The 9,040-nt window shown below is 46.4% G+C and overlaps 1 long non-coding RNA gene across 1 annotated transcript; it reads left to right on the top strand.

The window, feature by feature from the left end:
* Window positions 1–1,869: 1,869 nt before the first annotated feature.
* Window positions 1,870–8,634, top strand: LOC123930479. Its single transcript, XR_006816116.1, has 3 exons — window positions 1,870–1,991; window positions 5,854–5,984; window positions 8,186–8,634. It is a non-coding gene; the product is annotated as an uncharacterized LOC123930479 (long non-coding RNA).
* The last annotated feature ends 406 nt before the right edge of the window (window positions 8,635–9,040 follow it).

The following is a 9,040-nucleotide window of genomic DNA, read 5'->3' as shown; positions in this document are numbered from 1 at the left end:
TTCGTGATAACTTTCCAAATTAACTGAGTTTGACACAATAAGTTGCTTTGGTGGTGGGAAAATTGTTTTAACTGCTAACACCAGAGTTCCTCTTGGTGACATTTTCTTTTCTTTTTTTTTTTTTTAAAGATTTATTTATTTGACAGAGAGAAATCACAAGAGAGGCAGGCAGAGAGAGAGGAAGGGAAGCAGGCTCTCTGCTGAGCAGAGAGCCCGATGTGGGACTCGATCCCAGGACCCCGAGATCATGACCTGAGCTGAAGGCAGCAGCTTAACCCACTGAGCCACCCAGGTGCCCCTTGGTGACATTTTCTTTAGGAAAATATCTTGATAGGACATTTGGGTTAGGATGGGGAGACACCAAGGGTGTGGTTTGCACTATTACAACAAAGCGCAGTGCTGGATGACTGGTCTGCATAAGACACTAATAATTCAAGTTTGGAGAACCAACTACACAATATGGTAGGACTCTAGAACCTTCAAAAAAGGTATTAAGTGGGGCAGCAGGGTAGCTCAGTTGGTTGGGTGTCTGCCTTTGGCTCACATCATTCTCAGGTTATGATCCCAGGGTCCCTACTCAGCAGAAAGCTGGCTTCTCACTCTTCCTCTGCCTTTCTTCCCTGCTTGTGTGCTCTCGCTCTCTCTCTTGATTTCTCTCTCAAATAAATAAATAACATCTTAAAAAGAAAAGGCATTAGGCAAATAGTTTCTTACAGCAGTGTGGCCAAAGGCTTTAGAGAACATGGTTGTTTAATACCTGGCTTTGAATTATTCCCTTGCTCTGACATAATTCAACCTTTTTTTCCTCCCCAGTCCCTGGCAACCACTACTTTCTGTCTCTATGAATTTACGGATTCTGGACATTTCATGTAAATGGAATTGTACAAAAGTGTGACCTTTTGTGTCTAGCTTCTTTCACTCAGCATAATTATTTTTCAGGGTCATCTACATTGGAGGGTATATTAGTAATTCATTCCCTTCTATAGCTGAATAATGTCTTGTGTATGGATATACTACATTTCCCTTTCCCGTTCAACCGCTGATGGACATTTGGGTTATTTTATTCTTGCAGGAAAGGGATAGTCTTAATCTCTACTCATCCCATGACTGGCACACAGTAGGACTCAATGAACCTTTGTCAGTCTGGCCCCTTCTCCCAGGAATTTGGGTATTGGGAGAGGTCAAGAAGATGTGACTGCTAGTTGACCTATGAATGGGACCCAGGCAATTAGAAGCTCCTCACGCCCTCCCTGTCCTTGGAACGTGCATTCTGCTTGCGGTCCCCACTTCTAGAAGCTGTCCCAAGGACACAGCCTTAAGATAGTGATATGGTGTTGAAACCATCTGGACAGTATACATGATTGAACCCAGTTAAAGCCTCCATATAAACTTTTAAGATTTGGCCAGCAAGTACAGAGATTAACTCGTCTTGCAGCACCCAGGACAAGCATTTTATGTTAAGTCCCCCTGCTTATTATTTGCCGCCTACCAGTCTGGAGTGATTTGCTTCTTTCTTTGGTCTCTCCCTGCCCTACATGTAAAGATGCCAGTTTTCAAACCAACACCGGGACTGACCCTTGGCCCCCATTGCTTTCCCAGAAGCCCTTCCATGCCCTCTGGAGTAGCGCTGCCAGTAGCCCAGGGCAGGACTCGATGCCATTGCTGAGTCATAGCCTGCAACCCAGAGAAAACTGCTGTCTTATCTCTGGGGGCCAAGGTTCTAATGAATTCTATTAGAAAACTATGTGGAAGGCCTCATACAGCGATAATGTATCTCCTGGGTAAAGGTTTAATTTATGACCCTCATGCAACATGCTTGGAGACATTTGATAACAAACACAAATCTGCAGGCTAAATTCCACTTTTTCATTCTTTATATTCTGATAAATTCCAGACTCCTGGGCACGGAATTCATCTTGGTGATGTCAGCTCTCAGTGTGCCTTAACATCTGTGTACATGAAGAAAGGAAACAGGACGTGGCTGGACCCATGTGAGTCTGTTTCCAGTGTCTGTTCTGGCTGCCTGGGCCTCTAAACCCTGATTTTTGAGACCAGCAAATGAAAACAGAGAGAGTGGATTTGGTTTAAATGGGGACTTAAGGCCATGAAAAGAACCTTAAAGTTGTTCATGCCCTATGGCCCAGCCATCCAAGTCCTGGGAACAGACCCATCTTAGTTTGGGTTCTCCTAGAAGTTAACTGAGACAAGAAATTTAGAGAAAGTAATTTATTTGGGAGGGATTGCAGGAGACAGTGGCAGGAGAGGTGGGTAGTACATTGCTTTATATGAATTGGCGTTTTTATTGGTCATAAACTGAATTGAATCTTCACCCTCCATTCAGCTAAAAGACATCATAATAAAAGAATCCCCATGGTCCCCTCACCCCAATACAGTTTCATTTCTTTGTGGTTCCTTCAAGTGCTTCTTGCCTAGGAGATGGGTGTTTGGCCGGGCACAACTGTAGTGTGCACATAATTAGTTCATAGGACACTTCCCACTTAGCTTTAGATGGTAGGCCTTTCCTATGCTGTTGAAGGCTTTGGACTTGGCATGGTGGGAGCTGTGCTTCCTTTCCCTGAATAGATATTTACTACACCATTCCCACAGTGCTGGATACTTTGTGTGGTTTTCCTCATCTGTTTATTATGTGTTCGGTATTACAATACTAGTCAACGCTGCTATGAACATCTTCTTGTTCTTGGCATTTAGCCTGAGCTGAGTTATCTCCTGAGGGTTGTGGCAGGCATTATCAAGGACTCACCTTGACCCCTCACACTTACCATGTTAGGCTTCTAAATGCAAGCTCCTGTAGTTCTTCCCCTCTTCTGCTCACAATGGACAGGATGAAGGTGCCTGGAAATTTGCACCTCTTGGGAGAGTTTCTCCCAAGAAACTCCAAGAGTTTTTCTTGGGAGAAACTCTCACCCTTGATTGGCCAGTGTTGGTGGATGCATCCCCCAGATACCTCAAGAGAACTCTAAAGCATGCTCACACCCCATCTCACAGCCCAACAGCCAGACCTTCAGTTGCCCATGATGGGAACAGCCTCGATGACGCACCGCTGACATCTTCCCTCCCTGCTTCACTTCCCCATGCCCTTGCTGGCATTTCCTGGCTTCAGCTCCCAAATAAGCCTTGCCTAGCTTGAATCCTTGCCTAGCCCACATCACATGAACATCTTCATGATTCTTGCTATGGACTTGGTGCTTATTTAAACCAGATCAGTTATCTTTGGATTTTTCATGTTGTTGATCCCACTTGAAGACTCAGACTTCCAGATCAGATCCCATGAACATGTTTCACACAGATGAATTGTGTCTTGCACAGTTTCCCGATGGTTTCAATTTTATACTTGGGGACCATCTCATAATGACCTCAGGCAATGGGATGGTAGGTGGTATTTTCTTGGTTTTTTAGATGTGTATGTAGGTGAGTCCATGTTTTCACCTATGCTAAGTTGTTTGCTTCTATAAGGTGGCTAGTAACCTGGGTCTTGAGGGACTAGCCAGGAAGAAAGGTGTGGGGTTGGAGATAGAGGTGGAGGCAGAACTGCCTTATTTCTTGGCAGTATCCCAGAACCAACATAAACTAAAGCCCCCTTCACTATCCCCCAAGGGGTATTCTGCTGTTTTGGACATGCACTTTCTTTCCAAGGATGCCTCTTCTTGGGGCACCTGGCTGGATCAGTCCAACTTGAATGTCCAACTCTTGGTTTTGGTGCATGTTGTGATCTTGGGGTCCTGGGATCAAGCCCTGCAATGGGCTCCGTGCCCAGTGGGGAATCTGCTTGACGATTTCTCTCCCTGTCCCACTGTTCATGCCTACATGCACATGTGCTCTCTCTCTAAATAAACTCCTAAAAAAAATGTCTCTTCTTATACGCTTGTCTGTATACCTGCATCCTTTTCTCAAGAATAGCTCAACTATAAACCTCTTCTCTGAAGCCTTCTACAGAGATCTACAGGCGTTAACTGCCATGGCTTCCATGTCCTCAGAGCGGTTTAATCTACTTCTGTGTTAGCACAGTTTAAAAGTATTTGCCCTAAAAAAAGAGAGCAAGAGACAATGAGAGAGAAACTGTGAGAACTTGGCTGTAAAAATAAGTCCATGTATAACCTTTTAAATTTCTACTTTGAAGTTGTTTTATTCAATGACTATTGTGGGTTCAATTGTGTCTTCCAAAAAGACACGTTGGGAGTCCTAACCATTGGTACCTGTGCATGTGCCTTCTTTGGAATTAGGGCCTTTGCAGATGTAATCAAGATGAGGTTGTGCTGGGGTAAGGTGGGCCCAAACCCAGTGACAGGAGGTCCTTATAAGGAAGAGGGGAATCTGAGCACAGAGATGAACAGACACAGAGGGAGAAGGCCACGTAGCGAGAGAGGCAGAGACTGGCTGGGGGACCATCCAGGATTGCTGGCTACCACACCAGAAGTTAGAAGGAGCAGGGAGGGATTTTTCCCTAGAGACTTCAGAAGGATCATGGCTCCGCTGATGCTTTAATTTTGGACTTCTGACCTCCAGAACTGTGACAGAATAAATTTCTCTTTAAGCCACCATGTTTGTGGTATTTTTGCCGTGACAGCCCTAGCAAACCAGTGTGATGGTGACCGCACAGTGCAGTCACGGGACATTCGTTCATTCTGTAAATATTTACTGAGCACCTACTACATGCCAGACACTGTGGATTTTAAATAGAACAGTGACATGATCAGGCTGGCATTTTAGCCAGGTCACGTGGTGGCAGCAAGGAGGGTGGATTGGAGTGGGTGGGACTGGAGGCAGGAAGGCCAGGAGGAGTCTGCTCCCAAGAGGTGAGCAATAGGGAGGATGATGGCTAGGGGCCTGGAGGAAAAAGGAACTATGGGAAAGATTAGTTAGGAGGCTGAAACATGAGGACTACAGCAGTTATTTAAGTTGAATTTTTGTGAAGCTTCACTGACTGGGCCTGAGCACAATACGGTAGAAATTAAAGAGTTTCAGCTCAGGTGTTAGAAGGCATTTCCTTCTCTACCAGTAATGCCCTCTGCATTTCAGTCTTGTCCCTCCTACCTCTTAGGCGTCACATGTTGTTATAATAATTATTACTTGCCTTTTTTTTCTCCCATGTGAGGCTGTGAGTTCTTTGGGCCCAGTAGTTACGATTTCCCATCTTTCTATCTCTTATACCCAACAGACACTAGTCTCTGCATCTAGTAGTCCTTTGTGGAATTGATGAACCCTCCTAAGTTGTTTTTTTTTTAATTTATTTGACAGAGAGAGAGAGATCACAGGTAGGCAGAGAGAGAGAGAGGAGGAAGCAGGCTCCCCGCCGAGCAGAGAGCCTGATGTGGGGCTCGATCCCAGGACCCTGGGATCACGACCTGAGCCGAAGGCAGAGGCTTAACCCACTGAGCCACCCAGGTGCCCCTGAACCCTCCTAAGTTTTAACAGGGTACATTATGGTCTTTCATTTTAGTGGTGAAGCGTGCAGTCCAGGAGTCCTAGGGCAGCCTTCCCACCACTCCCTACATCCTGCTTCTGCCCTGCCAGGTAGGCCTGTGGAGAGTATGGCATCCTAGAGCTCACCACTGTCACTCTCCCTTGGGGAGGCAGCTGCCCCCTCTCCTGGGACTTTGCCTGTCACCTTGAACCCTGCTAACCAAGATTTCCACATTATCTGCTCGGTTTATCACCCTGGCTAGTTAAAGGCACCATTTAGAAGCTAGCTTAATTGGAAAACTGCAAAGTAATTTAGATATGATAACCTTATCTCCACAAAGGGAAATATTAACGCTTTTTTGGCAATGACTTTGTAATAGGAAATACGGAATTGCAAAATAGCGCTGTTTTGTTTTGTTCTGTTTTTTATAGCACAAAAACTTTTCAAATTCAGTTTTTACTTCTATACTTCATGACTGCTTTATGGATGCAACACATCCCATGGAAAAAGTGGCCTCTGGAAAGGCAGCCTCCTCTTCCTTGCTCCTTCCCCAAATGATAAGGTAAGAGGATCCCACATTCAAAGGTCCCACCTCTGCCTTGTGTTATGTGATCCACAGCCCATGGGCACAAGCTCAGGGAGCTTCAGTTGCTTCCTTAATAAAAAAGGGGGTAATAATAGTACCTGCCAGGTCTGTGCCAGAATTAGAAGATACAGTGTGTCCAAAATACAGAGGAGGGAGCACACATCCACGAACTCCTCTCTTCCCCACTGAAGGGAGGAGATAAAGGCTTCCAGCTTGCCCAGTGAGCTTCTCGGACCCTCCGAAGGGCAGACCGTGTGTGATCCTGTACCTAGTCCTCCGCCCTCTGGGAGTGAATCCCCTTCTACAGTCTCTGTATCGCTCCTGGAGGCAACATGGACTGCTCGTGGCAAATGTGTGTATGACTTGGGAGGAAGCCTGGGAGATACCCAACCTGACTCGGGGAGGAGCCCTGCCAGGCAGTACCTCCATGGTACTCCCGTCCTCCACTGGCTCTCTGCTTCTTCCTGTCTCCCTCTGGGCAACCCCGGCTTCTAGGCCCCAAGTCTGTGATCATTCCCCTCTTCCCTCTCTCTGATGTACAACTGTTCCCATAAGATGGGTGGCACTCCATATTTGAAGGACAAATGAATGAGTGAGTGAAAGAACAAACACATGGGCTAATGCGCTTTTTTCCCATTGCCATCCACGGAATTCTCTGACACTTGTACCATCTAAACTGTCCTGTCATGCAGCCATAGCTACCTCTGTTCACCTTGGTCATATATAAAAGCCATCTTAGCAACTCTCCTGCTAGCTCAGCACTGTCAAAAGAACTTTCCCTGACGATGGAGATGTTTTGTCTGCATATACCGGTATGGCAGCCATTAGCCACACGTGTCTGTGGAGCCTTTGAAATGTGGTTAGTATGAATGAGGAATTTAATTTCATTGTAATTAATTTGTCTTTAAATTTATATAGACAGCCATGTGCTGTTAGTGGCTTCGGTACTGGACAACACAGTTAAGCTCCCACATTAATGCCTTCATTGGACATGATCTCTTGACTCAGGACACCGTTATCCACAGTATGAAACCCAAATTCTTACATCTGTGCACAATCCAATCCCTAAACCATTTTCCATCCCCATCTCAGTGGTAGTGGAGACGAGCTGTGATGACAACTATGGCTCTGGAGTCAAGCTGCTTATGTTCGAAGCCCAGCTCCATGGTTGGGCAAGTTACTTAACTCTCTGTGTGTCACTCTCATTATCTGCAAAATGGGGTTGAGTACCTACTTAGGGTTTTTGTGAGGAGGACATGCATTCCTGTGTGCCGAAGGCTTAGAAGAATGCCTGACACATAGGAGCTCTCAATAAATGGCACCTATAATTGTCATTATTTCTCTCTGTCCCTGGCAGAACCAGCCTGTCCTCACTCTCTGCCCCAGAACTGTCCAGCTCCATACTATCATTCACACTGGTCCTCCTCTCTGCCTATCCAAACACTTCCCACTCTCAAGGGCTCAGTTGTGCAACCCTCCTCCATGAAGCCTTCTGTCCCAACCTTCCTTAGCCTGAGCACACTTTCCTTCCTTGGAACTCCATAATACTTGCTATCTGGGCCTCTTCTAGAGCAGCTGTGATAGGCAACTAGTTATTACTTACCGTGTACATGTCTTCACAGCCAGCCTAGAGCAAACTTCAAATCCTAGACTAGGTTACGGATGTCTGTTTTCCCTTCAGAGACAGGCCAGAGATGTATGCATTGTAAGGGGTCAAAAAATTCGTTTCTGAATATCATATTGGCTGATCTTTCTGATTTTTCTCTCTTGCCCAAGAAAAGAAAGGAAAAGAACATGCTATAAGCTCCTACTTTATTCCAAGCCCCATGGGGGCTTGGACATGATCAGAGTTTTCACAGTTTAATTTAAACTTTGCAGCCACCTATTGGGATAGGTATTATAATTCCTCTTTTCAAGATGAGGCAGCTTAGGGTCTGAGATTTAGGCAAGTAGCACAGACGCTCAGCTAGTAAGGAGAAGAGCTGGGCCTCCAGTGCACATGGGTCTGTTGGGGTTGTAGGGCCAAAGATGGCCCAACAAGGGACCACACTGCTCGGGCACCATGTTCACACCCTTGCTTAGTCCTTTCCCATGCCACGTTGGCTGGTTCTGGGATTTGTGCTAACTAGCAGCAAGCAGTGAAGTAAAACGATTCCAATCCTGGGTTCACCTTACAGGAGGCTGGCAGCTTCTGCTGCCTCTCTCTTGAAACACTTTTGGGAGGCTTTTGCTGTCATGGAAGGAGTCCCGCTATCCTGCTGGAGAGATCCCATGGAGACGGTTAAGACCAGGCCCTGAGACTACATGGAGAGGGAGACAGACCCAGACCCATTCTTCCTAGCCTGCCAGTCAACGGCCAGCTAACATGCAACCGCAAAAGGAACCCCAAGTGATAAAAGCAGAAACCAGTCAGAGCCCGGCAGAGCCCAATCAGCCCACAGAACTGAATGCAGAGAGGTAAGAACAATGACACGTGCTTTAACCGCTATGTTTTGGGGTGGTTTGTTTCTTGGTAGGGAATGACCAAACCTCTTGTTTAAGGTGAGCTACTTCCTTCCATGTTCCCGTTGCCCTGCTCTCTGACGCACTGGCCAGTTTTCAGTCCACCTGAAGGCAGCAAATGCCTTAGAAAACCTGTCTGTGGAATACCCACTTTTGCTCTCCTCTCTACCTCTGATCTTCAACCAGAGACTTCAACAAGCAGTAAGCACTGCTGTATGGTGGGGAGGGATATGCACTGACGAGTTGGCAGCCGGAACTGGGTTCCTTCCCATCTCTGAGGTTGTAAAAATAAGGTTGCTAATGACCTCCTTTCAGGGCTGTGTAGGACTTAAATGACATGCTGCTCATCAGACACCTAACATGCTACTTGGCACGAGTCAGGCATCCAGGGAATGGCGTTGGTTAGAGGCTGGAGAACAGCTCCTACTCCTACAAGGCTCTTGTCCCACTCTCCCCTTATTAGCAAAGACCTAAAAAGCAGAGGTCAGGCTTCGACGGGGCCAGAGCAATGCCAGAGCTTCTTGACAGAG

Source organism: Meles meles, chromosome 19 (genome assembly GCF_922984935.1).
Source record: "Meles meles chromosome 19, mMelMel3.1 paternal haplotype, whole genome shotgun sequence".
Lineage (NCBI taxonomy): Eukaryota > Metazoa > Chordata > Mammalia > Carnivora > Mustelidae > Meles > Meles meles.
The sequence above is the reverse complement of the archived record's forward strand: the minus strand, read 5'-3'. Positions and strand labels throughout refer to the sequence as shown.